At 39.4% G+C, this 25,303-nt stretch overlaps 1 long non-coding RNA gene across 2 annotated transcripts in view; it reads left to right on the top strand.

The window, feature by feature from the left end:
• The window catches only part of LOC135362736 (uncharacterized), a 39,843-nt gene that overhangs the window by 10,594 nt on the left and 3,946 nt on the right, over window positions 1–25,303 (top strand). The window contains exons 2-7 of one of the 2 annotated variants that reach the window (XR_010407819.1): window positions 999–1,062; window positions 2,666–2,705; window positions 5,734–6,428; window positions 6,549–6,636; window positions 12,022–12,135; window positions 18,309–20,611. This is a non-coding gene — a long non-coding RNA (uncharacterized LOC135362736). Of the gene's footprint in view, window positions 1–998; window positions 1,063–2,665; window positions 2,706–5,733; window positions 6,429–6,548; window positions 6,637–12,021; window positions 12,136–18,308; window positions 20,880–25,303 lie in introns of those variants that run through there. The other variant, XR_010407821.1, reaches the window with a different exon arrangement.

The following is a 25,303-nucleotide window of genomic DNA, read 5'->3' on the forward strand; positions in this document are numbered from 1 at the left end:
GAATGAAATTCAGTGTCTTTTTGAAACTGAGTTTTCACGGAAATGATTTGCATGGACACTCATCATTCACTTCTCTTTTTAGCACAGTGGCGTTTTAGTTTAGGAATCATAAATGGAATCGTTCTCCTCGTTTGTGACACTTTACCCTATCCATTTCTAAGTCAAGAAAAGTAAAAATGTTTTAAAAAGCAAGATTAGATAAGAAAGTCATAGTCCTACCTAAGCATTTGGTTTCTCCCTAGAGATGTCATTTCAAGAAAACTCACTCTCCATAGGCATCATTTCAAGGATGTAATTGTTTAAGTGTAAAGTTACACTTTGGGGTAGAAAACATCCTTTGGGGTTCACATTGAGGCTCATTTAGTGATCCTGAGAAATGAGCTTTTCAGCAGTTATCATATTTACTCTTTGTTCCCAGCCAGGAGAGCTGGAGGATAACCAAAGGGCTGACTTTAATCAGGTCTCCCAGAGCATGTACCATCCCTCGGAGGCTGTTCTTTGCCTGGATCTTGTATCTCCCCTCCTATGGACTGAACTGTGCAACCTCCTCACCCTCTCCCCCTTCTTTTGGAGGTGTGGCCTTTGGGAGATAAGTAGATATATATTATATCATGAGAGGGAAGGCCTTCATGATGGGCTTAGTGTCTGGTAAGAAGAGACATCAGAGAGCCTGTTGTCTCTCTCTCTTTCTGCCATGTGAGCACATAGTGAGAAGTCAGTCATCTGCAAGCCAGGAAGAAAGCTCTCCACAGAACTAACTATGCTGGTACCCTGATCTTGGACTTCCAGCCTCCAGAACTGTGAGAAATAAATGTCTGTTGCTTAAACCACTCAGTCTCTGGTGTTTTGTTATGGAAGCAGCTGACTAATACATCCTCCAAGACATTTGGAGCCTGAGCACATGTGAAAGGTGCAGTAGGGAATTCAGATGGTGGTTGAGGCAGTTCAGGAACACAGTGTTATAAAATTTCATTGATTGGCTCAATACTCTCTTTTAGTGTATAAATAGGACCGCAGAAGAAGATTAAGTTGAAGAGATGGCATAAAAAGGACAGCATTCTGGTGGGTTCAATTAAAAGTTTGTAAGTCAATTACCATTTTGCCTGTACTGATTTTCTAATGAAAGGAAATTTAAAAAGTAGAGGTTATTTTTAAGAAAGTTGAATTTATAGTTTAAGTGATGGAATATTCCACCATAATATTCTCATTAAATATTTGTTGATTTGACTTAAATATTTGTTGATCTACTTTATAGCACAAATTTAGCAAAGAATAGGATTCCTATCAAAATATTATATTTTTTGTGGGAAAGTATACCTTTATGCTCACTCATGCTAGATGTGATGCTGATTACTTGGGAATGAGGGTGAAGACTTGCCCCAGCAAATTTGGAAAAGCAGCTTAAAAGTAGTTAATACATACCTGGAGAGCTTTTCTCATCAGCCTCAACTCAGGCACCTATTATCTTATCTTTCCCTAAGTCATAAGAGCATATATTTAAATTGCTTCCATCCCCAATATTTCTTATGAAATATTGCTTGAAATAAGCAGGGATTCATCTAGGACATAGCTAGTTTTTTGTCACATGTAGATCTATGTCATAACTAAATGTTACTAAATATGACAGAATTCTACCTGCAGATCTGAGTAGGACATATTCCATTGTGATAGACAGAATAATGGTCCTCAAAGATGTCCACATCCCAATCCCCAGAATCTGTGACTATGTTACCTTATCTGGCAGAAGAGATTTTGCATATGTGATTAAAGTAATGATTTTGATAGAGGAAGATTATCCTGGATCCTCCATAAGGCTCCTTCTAAAAGAGAGGAAGCAGAGTAAGGGTAGAAGATGTGATGAAAACAGAAGTCAGATTGAGAGGGAGAGAGAGAGAGAAAGGGGGTGGGGAGAGAAACAGAGACAAAGGTATTGAGATTTGACGATGCTCTGCTGCTGGTTTTGAAGGGGAAAAAGAGGACAAGTCAAGGAATGCAAGTGGCCTCTAGAAGATTTTCTTAATATGGTACAACTAACATCAGTTAAAAGCAATTTAAACTTTAGACACTAGTTTTCAAATCTCTAAAGAAATAGGCATGGTGGGTGTTAGACTGGCTAATTTACACTTCTGACATATACTGAAACATCAAAAGCTGGGAGAGCTGGTAGTGAGCATCCAGTGTCTGTCCATTACTACTCAGCATGCTGTAGATTTGCACGGTTCACCCCCTTGGGGCTACTGAGCACTGGAAATGGGGCCAGTGAGAGGTGTGCTGCACGTGTAAAATATACCATGAATTTTATAAAGAATGTAAAATATCTTGTTAATAATTTTTTTAATATTGATCACATTGCCATTGAAACGTTACTATTTTGGATAAATTGGGTTAAATAAAATTCATTATTAAATTTCAATTTCTTTTTACTTTTTTAATGTGAAATGAAAAAAATTGACATTACATTTGTGCATCATGTTATGTTTCTATTGGACAGTGCTGCTCTAAGCAGATAATTCTATGTAATGATGTCATTAACATACTATCGATTATTTACCATGTCAATTAATATATTGTTGAGTAATGAATATACCAGTGCAGCTGAGAGAGTGGATGGGTTTATTTTCATCCATTTTACACATTTTAAAACTAATATCTCCATTTTTTATAGTCACAGCTTCCTGAGCTCCACAATCTCCAGTAAAATTGTGGTGAGTTCAGTCAGGTTTTATTTATTTTATTTTATTATTTTTTTAAATTTATTTCTTAAGATTTTAATTATTTATTTTAGAGAGAGACAGAGATAGCAACAAAGTCCACGAGCTGGGGAGGAGAGAGAGAAGCAGACTCCCCACTGAGCAGGGAGCCAGACTGGAGGCTTGAAGCTGATCTGAAGGCAGATGCTTAACCCACTGAGCCACCCAGGTGCCCCTCAGTCAGACTTTAAAAAAACCTAGAGGGAAAGCCTAAGGGATGTGGGAAATACTATTAGCAGCTCAAAGCTAGCATTTTTGCACGAGGAAAGGTGGGGTTTTCTGTGGTAGATGAAAGTGATCTTTGCACACATTTTGTTGTTGTGTTCCAAGAAAGGAAATGTTGTCTGTAGACATGAAGATACTGTTACAGGGAAAGACTTAATTTTAGGTAATGTTTCTTTGCAACATCAAAAACATGTTTTTCTTCTGGTATAGGAATACTCACGGTGAACATTTAGAAATAGAAAAAAGAGGCAGCTTGCCTGGATGAAATCATCCAATTGAAGCCATTAGGAAAAATCAAAAACTTCTGGGCTCACAAACACAGATGTGTCTGGATGAAAACAGAACATGCTATCAAATGAATGATTAGGTTAGAGATGCCTAGACCACTGGTGAGTTTCTATATGGTTTAGGAATATGGAGAGAGCTCATATGACAGCTTCAACATTTGGGATACAAATGCCCTTTTACCTGCAGATAGTGAGAGTATTTTGTCTTCTTTCAAAGACTTCATGGACATCATATCTTTCTCTTCCTGAAGAAATATAATTTCTTTTGAAATCCAGTTAATGTTTCATAAAGGCATCTAGCCAGTGTAATTTCCTGGATCAGATTAATGTTTGTAAGATCAAGAAATCTTAGGAAAGTAAACAGAATCTGTAAGCAATTATATTTTGGGTGATGATTACCTTAGAGTTCAGTGAGGAAACAACTATATAAGTGTATTAGGAACACATATATGTATATATGCAATATATATGATTGTATATATAGAATATGTGTGTGTTTTAGGATTAAATATACATATATTAGTACATATGGGGTGCCTGAGTGGCTTGGTCAGTTAAGCATCCACCTCTTGATTTCAGCTCAGGTTGTGATCTCAGGGATGTGAGATCTAGCCACTCGTCGGGCTCCACACTAAGCAGGGCATCTGCTTGGGGTTCTCTCTCTCCTTCTCCCCTTCCCACGCGCTCTCTCTCTCTCTAAAATAAATAAATAAATAATAAATAAAACATATATATTATATATGTGTATTTATGTATATGTATGTGTATATATAATACATATATATTATATATGTATTCCTAACATAAACACACATGTAGTTATACGAATGCCAAAGCAAAGTGATGAACATTTGGTAAAAGACAAAAACAGACTTTGCCTTCTGGGTTCTCCATGACATTTTAGGAATGCCAAATATCATATAGGACATGAGGATCATGGTTTGACCTTCAGCCTGAGTAAATCCATATATTAAGAAAATTATTCAGGGGCGCCTGGGTGGCTCAGTCGTTAAGCGTCTGCCTTCGGCTCAGGTCGTGATCCCAGGGTCCTGGGATCGAGCCCCACATCTGGCTCCCTGCACCGCGGGGAAGCCTGCTTCTCCCTCTCCTACTCCCCCTGCTTGTGTTCCCTCTCTCACTATGTCTCTCTCTGTCAAATAATAAATAAAATCTTTAAAAAAAAAATCATTCAAACTTTAAAATTTCAATAAGTGAGTAGATGTTATAAACCATTCTCTGTGGGACGATTTCTCTGTAATTTTTTTGATCATTCTCCCTCAACCCCAGTTCTTTATTTTGTAGGGGCAGCCACACCCAGGATCTCCCACTTGGTGTATCAGCCATCTCAAGTGGTCTATAATGAAATGGGAGCCTTGCAAAAGGTTTCTCTACTTCCTGATAATGTACCTGTATATATATATATGTCACTGTAATACATGTATAGGGAAGTTATTAGGGAGTAGGAAAAACTTTCCAAAGAGTACTTGCATTGGATGGAAGTCAGCTATCAGAGGCTAATATCCAACTGGACTTCCATCGGCAAATGTCCTCGTTTTTTCCCAGTGGGGAGTGGAGTGTAAATTTCTTGGCTTGCCAAGGATATAAAAACAGCCCATTCATTGAAATAACTTAGCTTTCATACTGCAAATAAATAATTTCTCTGATTGCTTAGATAAGATACCAACTAGATACAAATGCCCTTAGGCAGGACCTATTGCAAATTGTTATGCCAAATCCAGAACTGTCTTTATGTTTACAAAGCAGGCACTTCAAATCTAAGTACTTTCGGTTAAAATTGTCAAGGCATGAGGCTGAGTAAGGACATACCAGCTTTACCTGCCTTGAGGCACTACTAAGACTGGTTGGCTCTCTCAGAGCCATAAAACTTTTTATTATTTTTCTGCATATATTATGCCATGGAACCATGTAGACTTCTGGGACTTCTGCTGCTTGTAAAATGGCCCAACATTTTTGTTGGCTGAAGTGCAGGGTGAGAATTGCTCATCACCCTTGCAGAGCAACTGGAGACCTCTTTTGGGGTTTACTGGTTAACCTGCACTGGAGAGTAGTTAATAAGCCAATGAAGGAAATGTTAACATTAAATTAAAATATGTGAAGGCGGATTCTTATGAGCATCAGATAAGCTACATGCAGTAGATGCATTGAAAACCAGAATTCAGGGAAAATACCAAGTGCTTTGTTCTTTTCTAAGGCATGCAGAACTCATTATTGTTGATGGAAATGAAATCCACAGGGCTGAGTGCCTCAAATAAGTCAGGGGTTGGAAACCCTTTGGCTCAACTTTCTTGGCCAAAGAGTTTCTCTAAAGAGAAGCTTGCTTACCCTAGTGTGAGAACATTCATTATAAATTACATATAAATAAATAATATTTCATAAATATTATTGTAATTATTTCATAAATAATCACCATACATATTTCTATATATAGTTTCATCACTTTTTTTTTTTAGAATTTAGCTTCTTAATGGTATAGAAGTTATGGATGGCTTAAAATCAAATGCTTAAAATTCACTCCCAGAGAATATGGAATTGGTCTTAGAAGAAAGTGAACTTTGGGCTGATAGGTAAGTCATGGTACTAGATGTCTCCTCTTGTTAGGTCCTACTGAATTCTTAAGATTCTCAATAATTATAATTGAGCCAGTTGGGGTAGCCAAAAGAGTAACAGAAAGTATATGTAGCGATGATAAATCAGGCCTTGGAATTTTCCGCCCAGGTGCAAAATTGCTATTAATTTCAGTCTTATTTGACACAGTAGAATTTAGTAGTGTATAGTATAACAAAATGATTGTGCAGAATTTTATTTAGCTCTTTGTGTTGTAAAGACTAGAGTCACCTATTCCAAAAATTAAAAAAAAAATGTTTAATGTAGCAGTATACATATATTGCTTGGGAAGATAGTGTCTCAGAAACCCAAGAACAGGGTGATAATCCCTGTGGAAAACGGATCAGGATCTGAAAAATGCTTTGGATTCCAAGACAAGTGTGAGATCCTCAAAAGTAAGAGCCTATTAATTTCACTAGGTGTCCAACTTTAAGGTGAAGACAGTATGCATCCAGTGTCTGCTCTATGGCTACCAAATGGCCTGCTTTTTCTGTGTTTTCCACTATTCAGATTCCTGGAAGAGGCATTCTGGTCTCTTTTGGTAAGCATTTATTGGCCAGGCCAATAAGTCTGCTAGTCCCTGGGAATTTGTTATGGTTGGGTTTGATCTACATGCCATCTTACTTTCTGATTACATTTCTCCACAATCACTGAGGCACAGGTGGAAAGAAGACAAAGACCCTCTTTATTTAAGACCACATCTTTTGAATGTCTGTGAATGTCAATGAAGCTCGAGATACCTTCTCTAGGTAAGACTCAACTTATCAACCTATCTACCTTACTGTTGTAGACCATAGATTTCCTACAGGTAAGTGACAGAGCAGAGGCGATCGTAGGCAAAGGGTCAAGCAGGCGATGAGGTTTTGTTGTCAGGGTTATTCTTTCTTCTGAAACCCGTAGCCATTTTATATCCTAGTAAATTAAAGGCAGCTATAGTTTGCTGGGAAGAGGATGTGGCTTAGTGTCAGGAGATACCCTTAAATCACACGTTTGCCCATATCTGGTAGCCTTGGGTAAATTAATGAGCTTCTCTGAGCTTTAGTTTCCTCCTTATAAAATATAACTATCATACAAGGTTGTTTTAAATACTGTATGGAAGAGATGGGCATATGACAGATCATTATTTAATAAATACTTATAAAAAGTATTTTTTACTTTTTAGTGGAAGGGCCCCTAAGTGTTCCATTTTCCAGATATGTAAACTGAGTTCAGACATGAGATTTCACTTGTTTACATCCAAGCAACTGCTTGATTGTAGTCAACACTGAGCCCCAAGTCTCCTGAATTCCCAGACCAATGCTTCTGCAAGTTCCCTCCTGGTTTCTACACAATTCTCAAAACTTGTCTTTAGAAGAATGTGTGTATGTGTGTAAAGTTACAGCTTCTAGTTTCTTTCAATGAACAAGACATATTTTTATAACTAGACTAAGAATTCCTGATGTTCTTTAAAAAAAAAAAAAAGGGAAGTATCTGATTCTTATTTGCTATGAAGAGTGAATAAAAATTAAATAGTCTAGGGGTGCCTGGGTGACTCAGTTGGTTAAGCATCTGACTCTTTTTTTCAGCTCAGGTCATGATCTCAGGGTTGTGGGATCGATCCCTGATCCCTGCATCGGGCTCTGTGCTCAGTGTAGCTTGCTTGCCCCTCTCCCTCTGCTCTTCCCCTGCTTGCGCGCTCTCTCTCCCAAATAAATAAATAAATAAACAAACAAACAAATAAATAAATAAGTCTAAATTACTAACTGTCCTTGAGAAACATGTGTTTTAGTAGTAACTCCAGTCTTAAAGGAGAGATTCCTTAGCTAGGTGTCCCTGGGCCTCCCGCAGTCACTCTGGCCACATTTTTGCTCCCTGTGGCTCTAAGGTCGAGAGCAAAGCCAAGCCTCCAATTGGCAGCCAGATGATGCAGAATGAATGGCCGTGAAACCCAAGGTGATCTGGGCTCACCTGGCTGAACACCACAATCCAGAAGTGTGCTCCATATCACACATTCCTCTGCCTCGTGAGCAAAACATGGCATGATGCAGTGGAAACTTCGTGTAATCCATTATGTTTTCAAATACCAAGGAGTTGACTTTTAAGAAATGTTAAAGCACTAGATTCCAGATCTCCTTAGCACAATACAATTGGTTTGTCCACATAATTACTTTCTTTGCCCAGGAGTGCAGGATTTTCGAAGCATGTCTTCCTTCTTCCACTCATTATGATTTCCTCATAAACACCTATTGTCTGTTTTGTGCAAGGCACCCCAGGAGATACAAAATAGCACCTGATGTACTCTTTCCTAATGGAACCCATTTTCTTATTGAGATGAGAATGGAGGCTCCTTAAGGTCTGGGATCTTTTTTTTTTTTTTTTTTAAAGATTTTATTTATTTATTTGAGAGAGAAAGAATGAGAGAGAACAAGCACATGAGAGGGGGGAGGGTCAGAGGGAGAAGCAGACTCCCTGCCGAGCAGGGAGCCCGATGCGGGACTCGATCCAGGGACTCCAGGATCATGACCTGGGCCGAAGGCAGTCGCTTAACCAACTGAGTCACCCAGGTGCCTGAGGTCTGGGATCTTGTCGATCTTCTTCACTGTTAGGGTTCAGAGTCTAGAACAGTGTCTGGCACAGAATGGGCACTCGGGACATACTTGTGGAATGCAAGAATAGATATACCTGAATGAGACGTTAATCATAGCTAACATTTATGTTCACTAGTTTTCTCAATGCTGCCTCGCTGAGCCTCAAAACTCTTGAGGTAGGAAGTATTAATGTGCCCATTCTGGAGATGGGGAAACCAAGGCTTAGGGAATTGGGTAACTTTCCCATTGGTGACTCTGGGCTTTGTACCAAAGTCATCTGGCTCTGAAGTCCCCACTCTTGGCCACTCTCTTGCCCCGTATGTTATGCTGCCATCTTGCTTGGGGCAAAAGGCACTCCTTACATGGTTTTAGAACTAAAATCAAGGAATGTTTACAATGGAATCCCACTTGTGGTATAAACGACAAGCATATTAGAAAGTTTTGTAGAGACTGAATGAAACAGATGTGGAACCAAAACTGCCTGGGAGGGATAGAAAGGATTTAAAAGGTGAGAAGTAGTGGGCACCCTGGATCGAGTCCCGCATTGGGCTCCCTGCTCGGCAGGGAGCCTGCTTCTGCCTCTGACCCTCCCCCCTCTCATGTGCTCTCTCTCTCTCATTCTCTCTGTCTCAAATAAATAAATAAAATCTTTTAAAAAAAATAAATAAATAAAAGGTGAGAAGTAGAGTTCATCTCCCTTGACTTCTGGGAGATGACCGTGAAAATCCTCTTTATAATATGATTATACTATAAACTTATACAACATTATAATATTATTTTTTTCTTTTATCCCATTTTGTCATGTGAAACAGTTCATGTGGGGGAGAATCCAGTCTTGTTTGTATTTCTATTCACCCTCAGTACTAGCATGGCACCTTTCCACTGATTTGAAAGGAACTGAATTTTCACTGGGATGGTAAGCTTGATGGACGGGGGAGGGCTAACTACACCAACACATCCTAGCCAAATTTGAATTCTGATAAGCTTACCTCTTTCATGCTTTTCTCCAATCTATCCCCTTCTTTTTAAGAAGTCCCAAAGAAGGAAACAAAACAAAACAAAACACCACAATGATTCATATAAAATCATTTTTGACATCTTCAGAGATTTCTCTAGGTTCTGGTCCAAGCCTGATTATTGTTCAATTCTACCTCCATTCTTCCTACACTTGAGGGATTTCAAAAAATGTACTTAATGATTTGGACTTGTTTTAATTTTCTCAAACTTATTTTCCCTTGAGGTTAAGAACATTTTGTAAATTTGCAAATACCAAAAGTATTTTGCACACAATGAATAGATTTTAAAAAAATAATCAGATCAGATTCAGAACATTTCCCCAAGGAAAGGAAGTGCACAAAATAGTCAGATGATTAATTGAAAAACAAAGCAAAGGAACTAAAATATCTCCCTGAACTAGTTCCTAAGGTATGCTCTCTTTCCATCATGAAACACTGACTAGTCTGCCCTGTTTGTTTTTTGAAGTAAAACTTTGATGGGAAAATTAATAACTGAGTCCACTGTGTATTTCACACATTAACATTTCTTTTCTTGCCAAACATTTTGCTATGTGCTTAGGCATTCATGCTCAATACATTTTCCAGCCTGTTCAGGTGTCCATCTTTCTTGTTCCTATAAATATTCTACTAAATTTTCAAGTGACGCTCCTGGAAAGGTAGAACATCACCATATCTTTCTAGAAATTGATAATAAAAGCAAATTTTCTTTTGTTGTCCATAGAAATAACACAAATTCCTGGTTTGAGTTTCACTCCATTAGGTAGGGTCTCCATAGTATGATGATCTGATGTTGATAAACTAATCAGTTTTGGAAATGCTTGGTATCTGAAGAAGAGTGACAAATGATGTGTGACCTAATTGATAAGTTGATAAACTGACTGAAATTGCTAAATTGACAAAATGATTAAAGTTGATAAATTGATAAATAAATGTTTCTTGAGCAATGACTATCTGCAAAGCCCACTTCAAATTGAGATTTGCTACCTATTAAACAGAGGCAAGGATGTAGGGTCTTGGAGTCCAGACCTAGTTAGGGATGTGCTTCCTGATACCTTGCCAGCAAATCGTGGACAAGAGTCAGCTCTTCTTAGCTTGTTGTTCTTTCTAACTTACAGTAACTGGGCAAGAATTTGACTTTCACACCCAAATCAGTTCCTCAGTGTAACTGACACTTTCTAATGCGTTCTATTCCGTAGCAAGCGGTGCCACCATATAATATTACTCTTGGCTTACGTCGGAGTTAACACAAACTTTTCTTTCTCTGGGTCTCATCTTGCTAAGAAACATTCCCCACACCTGCAAGCTCTAGTTCCATCTATTTGCATAAATCAAACTCAAAAATGTTGATAGACTTATTATGAATCCCTTATGTCAGGGACTCAGGAGACTATAAAGAGACATGAATAATAGTAGCAGAAGCAGCAATAACAATAGTAGTAAAAGCAATAAGAATGGTAAAAGTTAATATTTACTGAATGCCTTCTATGGGGCACTGTGCTAAGCACTTTACGAGCAATAATGACTTCATTTTACAGAACAAACCAAAATGCGGAGAGGTGAAATAACCTGCCCTAAAACTCACCCAGTCCTGTGGTCGACTTGGGAAATGATTTTTCTGTAAAGTTTAGCAGAACTCACCATCTGAGAATGTTTTTTTAAAAAGGCAAACGTTTTTACTATCACTTCAGTTTACTATCACTATTTATTGGATAGGTTTTCTTATCTGGATTTAAAAGAGATACATTCAATTTTTATTCTTATGGTGGTTGCTCCTCACTTAAGCACCCCAGTTTATATAGATAGATATATTTTCTATTGAGTTCTGAAAATTTTTAATGTCCATGTTTTTCCTGAACCAGACAAATAATTTAGTATGTTCTCATGTCACTTTGTTTTCTTCCCCCACCACTACCCCACATCTTATGCTGATATTTTCTAGAAAAATTCTGGGTCACTGAGGGCATATATTATATTTTTCTTTGCTTTCATCTTACCCTTTTAATTAATTAATTAATTAATTATTTTTTATTTTTTAAAGTAGGCTCCATGTCCAGCACGGAGCCCAATGCAAGGCTTGAACTCACAACCCCGAGATCTAGACCTGAACTGAGATCAAAAGTCAGACGCTTAACTCACTGAGCCACCCAGGCGCCCCATCTTACCCTTTTAAAGACCACTTTCACGATATTTAAGTTCTCTTTCCCTTTACTGATTTGCTTTTGTCTTCTTGCTCTATCAGACGGAAAGAGATGTGCTAAAATCTCCCACTAGGATTGTGGATATTGTTTTTTTCTTTTAGATTTTTCAAATTTTGCATTACAGATTTTGATCCTCTTTTAACAGATGATCACATTTGCAATAAATATGTATTCCCAGTGAACTGAATCTTAATCATTGTGAAATGTTTCATTTTTAGTAAAGATTCTTATCTGAAAGTGTATTTTGTGAGATATTAGTATAGCTAAACTAGTTTTTGTTTGATTGATGTGTAGCATGTCTTGGCTTTGTCCATCGTTTTACTTTGAATCTTTTTGTATTTTTTTTTTTTTAGCTTAGGTATATATTATGAATTGGATGTTTCTGTCACCCACCAAATACATATATTGAAGTCCTAACCCCCAATGTGGCTGCGTCTGGAAAGAGGGCCTCGAAGGAAGTAATTAAGGTAAATGAGGTCATAAGGGTGGGGCTCTAATCAGCTAGAATGAGGGTCCTTATAAGAGACATCAGAGACTTAAGTAGCATTAAAAAAAAAAAAGAGAGACATCCGAGAGGTTGTTCCCTCTCTCCACATGTACCAGATAAAAGGGCCATGTGAGTACGTAGCAAGAAGGCGACTATTATCCAGGAAGAGAGCAATGACCTCGATCTTGCACTTCCCAGCCCCAGAACTGTGAAAAAATAAATTTCTGTTGTTGAAGTCACACAGTCTGTGGTATTTTGTTATGGCAGCTGAAGCTGATAAGACAGATTTTGGTACCAAGAAGTGGGGTGCTGCTGTCTAAATACCTCCACATGGGGAAGTGACTTTAAGATAGTATCAGGCAGAGTCTGGGAGAGTTTTGAAGTACGTGCTAGAAAGTCTAGATTGCCCTGAAGGGAGTGCTGGTACGTTAAAGGTAATTTTGGTAAGGTCTCAGGCAGAAATGAGGAGTAAGTTAATAGGAACCAGAAGAAAGGCGACCTTCATTACAAAGTGGCGAAGAACATGGCTGAATGATGTTCCCTGTGCTGGGGAAGGTAGAGCTTGTGAGCAGTGAAATGGGATATTTAAGGAGGGGATGTCTAAGCAAAGTGCTGAAGGAGCAGCGTGGTTTCTCATTACTGCTTATAATAAAATTCGAGAGGAGATACTCTCTCCCTTCTTTTCCCCCTTTGTTTGTTTGTTTTGTTTCTTAAAATCCACATATGAGTGAGATCATATGGTATTTGTCTTTCTCTGACTGACTTATTTTGCTTAGCATGATACTCTCTGGTTCCATCCATGTTGGTGCAAATCCATTATCTTGTTTATTTCACCTTGAGCACGACTTCTCTGGGTCTTAGCATCCTCATTTATAAAGGGAGGTGGTTGACTTAGATGTAGTGCAATAATAATTTGCCTGTTAGAAGGCATAGCCCAATTCAATGACCCCTTCAAACTCTATTTTATCAGAGTATTCCTCCCCCAAATTCAAACAACTTTACAAATAGCCCATTAACTTCACATCAGGCAGGTTTTTGTTTTTAATTTACACCAAGATAAATGTTGGTGAGTAGCATTTTCCATAAGAAAGTGCAGCTGACCTTTGAAAAATGTGTTAGGGGCACTGACCCCCTCACCCCCTACACAGTTGAAATATTAACTTTTGATTCCTCAAGAACTTAACTACTAATAGCCCACTGTCGAAGCCTTACCGATAACATAAACAGTCAATTAACACAGATTTTGTGTGTCTTATGTGATGAGGGAGCATAAGGCAAGCTGAGGACAAAGCACAAGCTGACATCCCCCCCCCCGCCCCCACATAGGATATGTGTGACATTCCTTCTGGAAACGTCCAACTCTCTTTTTTTTTTTTTTAAGATTTTATTTATTTATTTGACAGAGAGAGAGAAAGAGAGAGAGATCACAAGCGGGTGGGGGGGGGCACGCAGAGGGAGAGGGAGAAGCAGGCTTCCGGCCCAGCAGGGAGCCTGTTGCAGGGCTTGATTCCAGGACCCTGGGATCATGACCTGAGCCAAAGGCAGACGCTCAACCGACTGAGCCACCCAGGCGCCCCCCAACTCTCTTAATGTTAATGCTTTGCTAGGGGGAAAAACAACCTTAGCTTGACAATGGCAAGGCCTCCAGAATCCTGAGGGTCTTCTTTGGATATGAAAATCCTTTTGGACACCTCCCTTTGTCCTTACCTCCCCCAACTCCCAAGTATATAATCAGCCATTCCTCACAACCCCAGTGCAGCACCTCTTTCTGCCCACGGGTCCTGTTCCCATGCTTTAATAAAACCAACTTTTTGCACCAAAGATGTCTCAAGAATTCTTTCTTGGCCGTCGGCTCCAGACCTCACCTACATTTAAAAACTAAATCAATATGTACTAATATAGTATTCTTACAATAAAATAAGCTAGGGAAAAGAAAATGTTATTAAGAAAATCATGAAAAATACATGTACAGTACTGTACTGTATATATTGAAAAAAATCTGTATATAACTGGACCCATGCAGTTCAAACCATTGTTGAAGGGTCAGCAGGAGTAGGAAAAACAGTTCTGTGTTCTCAGTTTCTGTTTCTGTTTTCCAATTTTGGGCTTAAGGACCATCCGCCTCTAAAGCCCCAAGGATCACATTTTAGGAGTTTTTTGGTATTGCTAAATGCTCCTGGTGAGCTTATTGTACAGACCAAGATAATGGGAGAAGATTAGGGAAAATAGAAAACGGCAAAAGGAAGGAATAATTGAGGGACATCTGGGTGGTTCAGTCTTCAGCATCTGCCTTTGGCTCAGGTCTAGATCTTGGCCCCTGCTCAGTGTGGAGTCTGCCCCAACTCCTGTGTGCATTTGCTCTCTCTCAAATAAAAAATGAAATCATGTTTAAAAAAAGGAAGGAAAAATTGATAAAAGAGATAAAGGAGAGAGAAATAAACCAGTATAGGGAGGAGAAAGAGATTGGAAAGTAGTGTTTTGTGGAAAAAAACATGTGATGACCCCACCTCAGGTGTGTGGATTACCCCATTAAAAACAGCACCATTGTATTAAAATGTGGTCTGAAAAAAGGACATTTTGGGAATATCAGGTTGTTGACTTATGAGAGGTACAAACGGTTTAACTCTTAAGGGCATGGGTTGGATGAGAATCCACTTCTTCCTGGCTCTGTGACCTTAATTTCTATACCTTGTCATTTCCTCATCTGTAAAATGAGTGTCTTAATGAGAGTCCACCTCATAAGGTAGTTCTGGGGATTAAATATTCACAGTTCAGATTTTGGCACATTGTAAGTCCTCAGTAAGTGTTACCTACTTTCAATGTTGTTATTATTGTTATAATTATTATTGTTGGCATCCTACGTCGGCAACAGAAAGTTATAAGCCTCATGTTTTAATTCAGCCCTAACTAGAGATTATAATTCACTCTAGCAGCCAAAAGTGTCAATTAGTCGTTTAATGAAGAACTAGCTGTCATAAAACTTAAATTATATCTATTTGCATCTAGTTTCTTCTTATAATAAAATTGAGTTTTTTTCCTATCTGCTAAGAGTGGAAAAGAGCTTTCCTGAAATAAGTTTTGTTTAATAGTTTTGTTTTTTTTTTAAAGATTTTATTTATTTATTTGAGACAGAGAGAATGAGAGAGAGAGAGAGTACATGAGAGGGGGGAGGGTCAGAGGGAGAAGCAGGCTCCCTGCCGAGCAGGGAGCCCGATGCGGGACTCGATCCTGGGACTCCAGGATCATGACCTGAGCCGAAGGCAGTCGTTTAACCAACTGAGCCACCCAGGCGCCCCTTGTTTAATAGTTTTAAGGACCATTGATTTCTAACTTGGAGATGTTCTAACTTTAAATGTGGTTACAGAACGTAACCACATGTAGAATGTAACCACACATAGAATGTACTGTGTGTTTGCTATCATTGTTTCTTATGTGAAGTTGCACTGGCTTATTTTAGGTTGGTTAAAGTAAATTATATTTATTAGAATATGTTTGCTATAGGAATTACATTTACTCACCAAGCCTTATAATGTCCACACCAGCACTATAATCTTAAACTCACCATCCATAATTTCTGACTCAAATCTGTGACCTTTGTCTCTACAGACATATCTGTAATAAACTCATCTGCAGTTTTGCTTTCTGTGGCCAACTGTGGTCTGGAAGCTGATGATCCTCCTTCTGACATGTGGTCAGAAGGTTAGAGTAGCCCAATACCATGTCACAAAGCCTGCGGCATTTATTTGCCCTCATCTAATCATGTAGGCATTTTATCATCTCATCTCATTACAAGATGAAGGGTGAGTACATTATAAGAAGATATTTTGAGAGACCACAGTTACATAATCTTTATTACAGTATATTGTTATAATTGCCCTCTTATTAGTTATTGTTGTTAATCTTTATGGTGCCTAATTTATAAATTAAAATTTATCATAGGTATGTGTGTATAGGAAAAAACAGAGTACAAATAGGGTTCGATACAGTCCGTGGTTTCGGGCATCTGCTGGGGATCTTGGTACATATTCCCTGTGGATAAGGAGGAACCACTGTGTTTTAACAGATTTAGTTAGTAAAGCAAACATAAGGGTTTCTATCACTAGATATACAGCATTCTAGAAATAACATTATGTCTTTGTGAGATGTTTTCCGAGGAAGAGAATTCTCTAAAAATTCCTTATGTCATCAGAGTTTATACTATTTTCTAGAGTGGAAATTTATTATTCCCAAAGAGTACGTAGGGATCAGGGGCTTCATAAGCAACAGCTGCTTTCCAGTGTGACCAAGACCATAACCTGAATCCTTTATTACATTCTCTTTTCAGTCTATACCATTGCTGTACAAAATTAAAATACTTATGTTAACACCAAACCAAAAAACAAAAAACAAAAAACCACCAAGCTAGTAAGTCCTAAATTAGATTTAAACCCTTTAAATAGTCTCTGGATATGAAACTAATAAAGATTATTTGCCCTATTGGGTGGAATGCTAAGAAGCTATTTTTGTTGGATTGTGAACATTCAGTAAAATCTCTATATGAACAGCAATAAAAGTGTGCTATCTATTAAAAGTTAACTATTTGCTGATTTTGCCCACCATTTTCAGGTATGAGGTTTGGCATTTCAACAAAATTAATGACCATCTTATTTTGGGTCACCAATTCCTTGCAGTTGATTATTACTCCCCAGAAATTTCCCTGGTCCAAGTCTCATAGCCAAACTAATTCTTTAAGAAAAAGTAATAATTGTGAATAGGTGTAGTAACTCCATAAAGTCATATGAAATAGATGGAGCTGCCAGTGTTTGATAAATTAAAAGGATAAATAAATGGTTTATATGTAAAAGAGTAAATGAACGTCAATAAGAAGTAGTATCTTCACCCTTTCACCTGCCAGAAATATCACCTTTGTGGTTGTGGGTAATGCCAATTATTGAAATAATTAAGTGAATATGGGAGAAATCCATAGACTACAATATCGAATGACCAATGTGTTAATGGCTATTCTGTGTGTGACATTTCCATAGATTCTATGGGAGGTAAAGATATGTTTAAGTCACAGCTACTATTTCTAAAGACTTCATAATTTGATTCATAGAGCAATATGTGATACAGAAAAATAGAATTTTAGATCATGAATCAAATAGAGAAAATTTTATAAATGGAAGAGAACTTAGAGACTACCTAGCCTAATCTACATGATTAAAAGAATAATTTAGTGAGGTTTTAAAATTAGTTGGCTCCTCATAATTGTAACTGACATGACAGGCTCAGTCTTCTATTTTTTTTCTCTCTTCATACTGAGCTCTATGGTCTCAGCTGACCATATAAATTGAGTTATGAATTCAATTCATTATTGAGTTATGAATAAGAATTGAGTTTTCAATACATATGTTGAAATCCTCACCCCCAAGGCAAAAGCATCAGGAGGTGGGGCCTTTGGGAGGTGATTAGGTTATGAGGGTGGGGTTCTCAAGAATGGGGTGAGTGCTCTTACAAAAGGGATCTCACAGAGCTCCCTTGTCTTTAGTCATCTAAAGGTGTCCCTTTACTATGGAAGGCTTTTGGTTTCTAGATCTTTCTAGAAACTTACAAGGGGGGGGGGTGAGTTTTTAAAGTTCAAGCGTTAAGTACTAGCTCTTTTGTCGCCATAGCTTATAACCCCTTCATTCAGCCAAAGGAAGGGTTCTGCTCAGTGGAATGGATAAGACTGTTTCTGGGAGCACAGCAGCAAATGTTCAGGAAGGCCAAGGTTTAAGAGCAGTTTCAGTGATCCTGCTGTTTGTAGTCTGAAAAGCAGAGGAATGATAGGACTGTAGCTCTTTGGAGATCTCTTAACTTGAAGTTCATGGACTTCGGAGATCTGGCAACTCTCTGAATATACATGAGAGCATTTTCCTTCTAGAGAAAGATTGTCTAGCTTTGTTCAGTTTCTCACCCATGTCTGTTATCCCCCAAAAGTTAAGAACCACTTATTTCCCGAAGGCCTGGAAACACTATAATGTGGAACCTCAGTTTATCTTGCTACAAAAGATAAAGCTCAGAAAGTTCATTTATTAATTCATTAAAAACAAACAAACATTGAGGAAAAGGATGGATAGCAGTAGGGCTCTGGGGAAAATGGTTACCTGATTTTGGTTCCTTTTCTCTTTACAGGGAGAGCCTATGGGGGTTTCCAGACTCACAGGCCTTCCAGGCAGAGGCTTCTTCTCCTTCCAGCACCCAGGAGAGCCTAGCCATTCAGAGCTCTCCACACCATGACCGGGTCCCAATGAGCTGTCAAAGATACATAACAGTCTAAGGGTCTCATAGGTGAGGGGGAAAAACAGGCAGAAAAACTACAGCACAAGTCCAGTGCAAGATAATTGTTAGAAAAGCAGAAGAATGATTTTTTTTAAAAAAGATTTTATTTATTTATTTGACAGAGAGAGACACAGCGAGAGAGGGAACACAGCAGTGGGAGGGGGAGAGGGAGAAGCAGGCTCCCCGCAGAGCAGGGAGCCCGATGCGGGGCTCGATCCCAGGACCCCGGGACCATGACCTGAGCTGAAGGCAGACGCTTAACGACTGAGCCACCCAGGCGCCCCGAGCAGAAGAATGATTTAAAGAAACAAAAGAACTGCTGTTACATGCAGCAGATACAAGGCTTCTTTGAATTTGACAGCTCTATTCCTGCATTAAACAACCATGCAGGTCAACTGAAGATAAGGATGGTTGTTATTGATGCTTGGGTTGGTCGGTGGCTTGAGCGGCGGCACGAACAACCTCACAGCGCAAAGGGAAACCGCGGCTGTGGGCAGCCCGGGGGCAGCCAGAGCCCCAGCCGCCGGGTGAGGCCGAGAGCACGCGCGGAACCGCACAGGCGCCTGCGCGGAACCGCACAGGCGCGTGCGCACAGAGGAGGCCGTGTCCCGGGGCTGTCACGTGTTCCAGTGCTCTCAGCCCACCAGATGGTACGGTATGGCCTCCTCACCTGTACCCGGAGGGGGAGCGTCGCCGGGTGGTCTTCGGTGACCTCTGTGTGCAACGCGTGCCCCCAAGGAGGCCTTCGGCTTCGAGGTGACCGTGGTCACCACCGTCCGTCGCACCATCATCCTCACGGCCCTGGCCTTTCTCACTCGCTGCGTGAGGAGGAGCGAGCAGCGATGGGTAGGGCCACCCGGCTGTGGCTCCAGCTGGGAACCGGGCAGTCGGAGACGGTGCAGGCCGCCCACCTGGGCCCTTGGTAAGGGACTGAAGAGCAGCGGCGGCGGCGGGGAGCCCGGGAGCGGGCCCGGCCGCAGCTGCCCCGCAGGCTTGGGCGAGGGCGCTGGAGGGCTGGCTGGCATGGACCAGCATCCCTGGGCCGGCGGTCCCGGAGGCTCGCCCCGCGTGCAGGACATGGTTCCCTGGGAGAACCTGGGCGCACCCCGCCTGCCCCCTGGCCCCCAGCGCGCGGCCTGCGTCCTCGGGGTGACGGAGCCAGAGGCCACACTGGGAGGGCCAGGCCGACCCCGCCGCCTCGCCGCCTGCACCGGACGTGCGTCCCGCCTAAGACTGGTCGGTGAAATCAGCTTCGGGCGCTGGGGATCCCGCAGGGTGCTGTGCTGGGGACTGCAGCGGGGTGTCCTGTCCCGGGGGAGCTCAGGCGGAGCAGCTTTTCTGGAAGCTTCCTTGAAACCGTCGCCGAGGTTCTGGAACCAGCTGCAGCCCCGGTCTAGCCGGGCTTCTTCAGAGTGACTGCGGGACGTTTTAAGCAAATCTTGCTCTGCGTGGTGGAGTAGGAAGCCGGCAGCCGACTTCTCACAGCTATTGCTGGCTGCCCCATCTTCCCCCGCAGGGCAGGGCCTGTGCCTGCAAGCAGGGACCCCTGGGGTGCTGCATCCCTTATCTGCAAGGTGAGGGGTGTGGAAGAAAAATTCTAATACTGGAAAAAAAAAAATGTAGGCAACTTGGATGTATGTTCTGAGGATTCCTACCATGGCAGTAATTGGCATTTCTGAAGTGAAAAAAGACCAGATGGAAGAGAAGCAGATTTAAACAAATACTAGAAAGACATTTACCTGAAGTAAATACATTCCTGAGATTGTAGGTTGTAAGGACTGCCCGAATTACAGGCTTTACTGGTAAGAAAAGACCTAGTACTAGTAAAATCCTGGAACTTTGAATAATGAAGAGAATATTATGAGCCTCTAGGCAGGAAGAACAACCAACCAACGAAAGCAAATATCAGTGAAGCATTGGACAATGGCATCCTGTCTAATCTTTAAAATTAATTTCCTGAAAGCTGACAGATAGTGGAATAGCCTCAGTCAGAGAGCTGCAAGCTAAGGTATTCTGAAGTAAGGTATCATTGGCCTGAATGATAGAGAGACAGATAGGTGAACATAAATAAGAATGCACCTTTAAAAAAGCCCTGTGAAAATGACTGAACAATGATTGAACCAAAACGGAAATCTTAAGATGGAGAAAATAAAGAGGTAAGGCAACAGTGGTGGGCATCAATAAATGTCCCTTCCTCCCTTCTTCCTTTCTTCTTTCCTTCTTTCATGTTTCCATCTACACATCTATCTGAATAGAATTTATTATCTTGAAATGTGATCCATAAGTACTCTGCAAGATTTTTGAAATAGGAAGAATATGCTTTAAGGAAATTTCTTTCCTTCCTTCCTTCCTTCCTTCCTTCCTTCCTTCCTTCCTTCCTTCCTTCCTTCCCTCCCTCCCTCCTTCCTTCCTTCCTTCCTTCCCTCCCTCCCTTTCCCTCTCCCTCCCTCCCTCTCTCTCTTTTTCTTTTCTTTTCTTCTCTTTTTTTCCTAACTGGTAAGTCTTAAGAGCAGGGAATAAACCTCACACAAAGAATTCTACCTTCGTGAATATGGTGTTTCTCCTGCCCTGTAAGTGCTTCTTTTCTTTGTTTTTAAACCACTTTATTGAGTATAAATATTTAATGTATACAACTTGATGGATTTCGAGGTACACACCTGTGAAATCATCACCATAATCAGTACCATAAACATGTCCATCACCTCCAAAAGTTTCCTCCTGTCCTTTTTATTTTTAGTTTTTATTTTTGTGATTTTGGGGACCATGTAGTATTTGTTCTTTTGTGTCTGGCTTGTTTCACTTAGTGTAATATCCTCTGGGTTCATCCATGGTGTCACATAGGACGGGATTTCTTTCTTTTTTAAAGGCTTCATAATATTTTTCTTTATCCAGTCATATGTCATTGGACATTCAGGTTGCTTCCACGTCTTGACTATTGTCAATAATGCTGCAATGAACATGTAAATACAGATTATCTCTTCGAGATCCCGATTTTGAGTCTTCTCAATATATGCCCAAACATGAGATTGCTGGATCATACAGTATTTCTATTTTTAATTTTTTGAAGAATTCCCATACTGTTTTCCACAGAGGCTGCATCAATTTACATTCCCACCCACAGTATAGAAAGATTTCATTTTCTCCACATCCTCACTAACAATGTTATCTTTTGTTTTATTGGTAATAGACATCCTAATAGGTATGAGGTGATATTTCTTTGTGGTTTTGATTTGCATTGCTCTGATGATTAGTGCTGTTGAGTACATTTTCATATGCCTCTTGACCATTTGCATGTCTTTTTTGGAGAACTGTCTATTCAGATCCTTTGCCCATTTTTAAATTGGGCTATTTGAGCTTTTTATTTTGTGTTTGTTTTTTTTTTTCCTGTTGAGTGCTTTGAGTTCATTATATATTTTGGATAACCCTTTATCAGACATATGGTTTGAAAATATTTCCTTCCATTCTGTAGGTTGCTTTTTCATTTTTGTAGATTTTTTTCTTTGCTGTGCAGAAGTGTTTTAGTTTGAATTTTTTTTTTTTAAGATTTTATTTATTTATTTGAGAGAGAGAGAATGAGAGAGAGCACATGAGAGGGGGGAGGGTCAGAGGGAGAAGCAGACTCCCTGCTGAGCAGGGAGCCCGATGCGGGACTCGATCCAGGGACTCCAGGATCATGACCTGAGCCGGAGGCAGTCGCCCAACCAACTGAGCCACCCAGGCGCCCCTAGTTTGAAATTTTTAATATTTACTATACTAACTCAGAAAAGCCTAGGAGTTGGTGATTGTGGTGAGTGGTGGGGGGAAGTAGAAACATTCCATGGTTCTCACTGGGGGCGGAAGGTCAAGGAGGAGAGGAAAGGGGAATGAAGATATTCTGTGGGCCTCATCTTATTGGCATTGAGGGAAAAGTAGAGGTGAAGCAGAGCAACTTGGTAGGGGAAAGTAGTTAGGGACATAGTTGACTGAGAGTGTAGATTGGGCTACAAATAAAATGTAGCTATATGCTATTTGCAAGAAAATAAAACCTCGTTTAGGCCATGTTAACAACTAAAATGAAAGATTGAACAAAGAGATATGAGATGAATTCAAATAAAAAGAAAAAAGGAGTGTGTGGTGGAACTTTGCAGCTGTTATTTAGTCCAGTCACATAAAGATAAAAACAAGGAGAGAAGGTCTTATTGGTGGGATTACAGGCTGCATTGGGTCAGCATGACCTCTGAAACAAGAATCTGTTATTGTCTAAAAGTAAAAACCAACCATAATACCTGCTGCCATCTGGATAGTGTTTCAGTGAACATCTGACCACTCAGGAACACTGTTCCTAGAACATGCATGGCTTTATGTCATTCTAGTTAAACAGTATAAAGACTTCTATGGAGAGTAGCTCATAGAATGCCTTTCCCAGAAGGAGGGCATTCTTTGGCCATTCTGTGTAAGACCTGGAACATCTGTTTTGTGATATATGCATGCAATTTGTTTTATGCAACAAATGACAATATTAATAACAGACAAGGTCCAATTTAAGGTTAAATGCATTGAAGAGTTACATTATGTAATAATGAAAGGAACAGTTCATGAAGACTATATTACATTTCTAAATTTGCACCAAATAGCATAGCAGCTAACCATACAAAGCAAAATATTTTAGGAATGGAGGCAAAATTTGAAAAAAATTAAATTAATGTGGAAGACAAAATATTCCTCTTCCAGAATTGGACAAGTCTAGTTAAAAACAGAAAAAAGACATATAGGAAGGAATGATACAATCAGTAAACTGTATTTAATAGATGTATATTAAATCTACATCCTTCTAAGGGACAATAAACTTTTTTGGTCTACGTTCACAGAACATTTACAAAATAGGTCTTGTTCTTTTACTGTACTTGCTCTCAGAAAACTTCAATGATTTTTAAGGTTGAAATTTTGTAGTTCAGAATCTCTGATTAAATTCAGTAAAATTGAAGAAAAATAATAAAAAGTTGGCCTAAAATATTAATCTCTTTGGAAATGAATAAGCATGTTTCTAGATAAACTTTGGATCACATAGAATATTAAAAGGGAAACTACAAATTATATTGAAAACAATGAAAAGGAGGACATTTCACATTTAAGTAAACTTTTGGAAGTCATCAAAATATGATCAGAAGAAAATATTTTCAGGGGAACATTTTTAGCTTTTTTTTTTTTTTTTTAAAGATTTTATTTATTTATTTGACAGAGAGAGACACAGAGAGAGAGGTAACACAAGCAGGGGGAGTGGGAGAGGGAGAAGCAGGCTTCCCGCGGAGGAGAGAGCCTGATGTGCGGCTCGATCCCAGGACCCTGGGATCATGACCTGAGCTGAAGTCAGATGCTTAATGACTGAGCCACCCAGGAGCCCCCATTTTTAGCTTTTAATGCCATTATTAGTAAAAGAAGAACACCAAATAGATGGAATAATGACTCCACCTAAGAAATTAGAAAATGAAAAACAAAGTGTAACAAAGTCATTTTATAAAAAATAAAATCTGAAATTAATGAATAACAAAATTAAGGGAAAAGGATAAACAGATCCCAAAGTAATTTTTCATATACCCATAAAATAGATGAGTACTTTACAACCCTGATTAAGGAAAAGAGAAAAAAGGTAAATATTAATAATAAAAAAATAATCAAAGAGAAAAGTTTAAAATAATTCTAATATAAAGGTGCATGTAACTTTAGGGTAATAAATTTGAAAAACCTAGAAACAAATAAATAATTCCTTAACAAAATAAAACAGTAGGTTTAAAGTGACCTAAAAGTAGATTAAATCTTAGAGATAATATAAGAAAGGTGATTATAACTTTAAAATTGAGAAAGGCACCATGATCAGATGCTTTCATAACCAAGATCTAGCTAATCTTTAAAGATTGGGTAACCATACAATATTATTTGAATTGAAGGAAATCTTTCAAATTAATTTTATAAAGCCAAAATAACTTTAAAACAAAACCTGTGAAAGATGGCCAACAAATAAAACCATGTATTATTCTTTCTAAGGAATGTAGAGGGTAATTCTTAATAAATTTTATCAAATAATATCTGCAGTGCATTTTACAGAGCAGATTTTTAGGAGTTGTTGAATATCAGGAAATCCATCAACATAATTTATTGTGTCAACACATTGAAGAAAAAAATTTTAATTGTATCAATAGATGCTTAACATTTGGTAGAAAACATTAGTCATTCCTTTTTTTTTTTTTTAAGATTTTATTTATTTGAGAGCGAGAATGAGAGACAGCATGAGAGGGAGGAGGGTCAGAGGGAGAAGCAGACTCCCCGCCAAGCAGGGAGCCCGATGCGGGACTCGATCCCGGGACTCCAGGAGCATGACCTGAGCCGAAGGCAGTCGCTTAACCAACTGAGCCACCCAGGCGCCCACATTAGTCATTTCTAATAAAATTACGGAGTAAAATAGTAAAATAATGAAATATAAAAATATAAAGCCACTCAGCAAATACTTTGAATTTAACAACATGAAAACTATTCTAATTAAACTAGTTACTAGAGGGGGCGCCTGGGTGGCTCAGACGGTTGGGCGTCTATCTTTGGCTCAGGTCATGATCCCAGGGTCCTGGGATCGAGCCCCGCATCGGGCTCCCTGCTCGGTGGGGAACCTGCTTCTCCCTCTCCCTCTGCCTGCTTCTTCCCCTCCCTCTGCCTGCTTCTTCCCCTGTTTGTACACTCTCTCTCTCTGTCAAAAATAAATAAAATCTTAAAAAAAAAATTAGTTACTAGATAGGGATATTCACTATTACCATTATACTTAACATTATCTTGGAGATGCTAGTGAATGTGGAAGGTAAGAAAACAGATATAAACTTTGA

The sequence above is a fragment of the Mirounga angustirostris genome, unplaced genomic scaffold (genome assembly GCF_029215605.1).
Source record: "Mirounga angustirostris isolate CCGP_5_RB_7025 unplaced genomic scaffold, mMirAng1.0.hap1 SCAF_1, whole genome shotgun sequence".
Lineage (NCBI taxonomy): Eukaryota > Metazoa > Chordata > Mammalia > Carnivora > Phocidae > Mirounga > Mirounga angustirostris.